Raw genomic sequence first — 2072 nt, 5'->3', positions numbered from 1 at the left:
GAGAGAGAGAGAGAGAGAGAGAGAGAGAGAGAGATGAAAGTGTGTGCGGTGTGCTTCACGTTGCAAACGGTCTACTCCAAATGAACTTTGACGACCCTCATCGGCAATGAGCATTGTGAACAAACCTTATGCGATGTGATTGACACCAGACAAGCTTTTTCAGCACAATCGGAAACAACACATCAAACTTTCTTTTTTGCGGGTGAAAACCTTGTATTACTCAGCTCTTCAAGTACTTACAATCCATAGCCCATAGCTTTAAGGAAACTTCAGGACCAGAACCTAACCAAGTCATGGTTCTTCCCTCAGTCCCTGCAGAATTAGGTAAGCTATCGCTAACCTTATTTTGGATACGATTTACATTAGTAATACAAGAATCACCAAGCGACATAGGATCGAATCTCTTTAATAATGGACGAATATATCGATCTATTAGTCTCTAATGGCGACAAGAGAGTACTCCCTCTGTAAACTAATATATAAAATGTTTAATATTAGTTTACAGAGGGAGTAACATTTACAAGGATACTTCTTAATAGTTATTTTAATAGAAAAATCTATAAGATTTCTAGGAAACTTCTTCATTGTAGAGTGCAATCTTAATGTTTTCTTTATTGTTGTTCATTCCAAGTATTTTGGTGACGTATTTGAATTTTAACTTTTGTGTAACATCTTGCACTGTAAGTGGCTCGACCCACGCCATGCTACCACGCGCATGGGATTATCATCCAATACCGCGCCACATAGTTGCGCCATCATTGGGCCAAGGCCCAAGTCACCCTATTATTGTAACACTATAGCTGCTAGCCATTCCGCCATGTCCCATTCGTTGTAAATACCAGGGGCGCGACCTACTTGAGGCCATTTGAGCCGTTTTTTTCGTTTTCTTTTCTTTCATTTTTTTATTTTTCCTTCTCTGTTTTTCATTCGTTTTTGTATTCTGTTTCACTATTTTTTGTTTTTCTTATGTTTTTTCACTCTATATTTTCGCATATGTCCAAAAACATTTTTTGATAAGTGATTTACACATTCGACATTGTTCGAACGGTTATTCACCATTTTTTAATGCTTCATCAACATTTTAATATTTATTCCAACATTTTTTAAATACTCATTCAAAAAAATTCAAATACATGTTCAACACTTTTATATACATGATCAATAGTTTTTAAATACTTGTTCAACATCTTTTTAAATACTTGTTCAACCTTTTATAAATACTTCTTGAACATTTTTCAAATACTCGTTCAACATTTTTCAAACACTTGTTCAATATTTTTTCAAATACTTGTTCAACATTTTTTTCTAACGACTTGTTCAACATTTTTTCATATATTTTTAATAGTGTTTTTGTAACATATATATTTATAATATTTTAAGTTATAAACAAAAGTAAAAAAAGATTCTAAGAAAAACAAAAACAAAAAAGAAAGCAAAAAACAAAAACAAAAAAGTATGAAAAGAAACGAAACAGAAAACAAGCAGGTGTTTCCCCACGCCTGGGCCGGCCCAACTGGCGCTCCCTCCAACGAGGGGGTCGCTCTTGTCTCGCTTAACGCGAGAAACAGGAGTGCCCTAGAAGAACAACTAACGAATGATTACTGCTAAGCGAGGCCCCGCAAAGGACACTTGGAGTGAGCTGGGAGCGGGTCATCCGGCGCGCTCTCAGCCGCCGTCACGTGTCGTGCTCTGGGCGCTTCCTCCGAATTTTAGATTTTTTTATTTTTTATGTGTTTTTGACTTTTAGATAATATATTTAGTTTCTTTTTGGATTTTCGATTTTTCTTGGGTTTTTCTTATGCTACGGACAAAAAATCAAGAAAAAATGATGTGAAAAATGCGGGTTTTTTTCTTTTTCGCGAGAGGCACGGTTGTGCCTCTCGCAAAAGAGGAAAAATAAGTTTTTTTGTTTCACGAGAGGCACAAATTTACCTCTCATAAAGGCACGGATTTGCTTCCAGCGAGAGGCATAGCCGCGCCTCTTAGAAAAAGAAAAAAAATGTGTTCTCTTTTTTCTTCTCCTTCCGCGAGAGGCACGGATTTACTTTTCATGGAGACACAGTCGTGCCTCT

The sequence above is a fragment of the Triticum dicoccoides genome, chromosome 3A, assembly GCF_002162155.2.
Source record: "Triticum dicoccoides isolate Atlit2015 ecotype Zavitan chromosome 3A, WEW_v2.0, whole genome shotgun sequence".
Classification (NCBI taxonomy): domain Eukaryota; kingdom Viridiplantae; phylum Streptophyta; class Magnoliopsida; order Poales; family Poaceae; genus Triticum; species Triticum dicoccoides.
Note: the sequence above shows the minus strand (reverse complement) of the source record.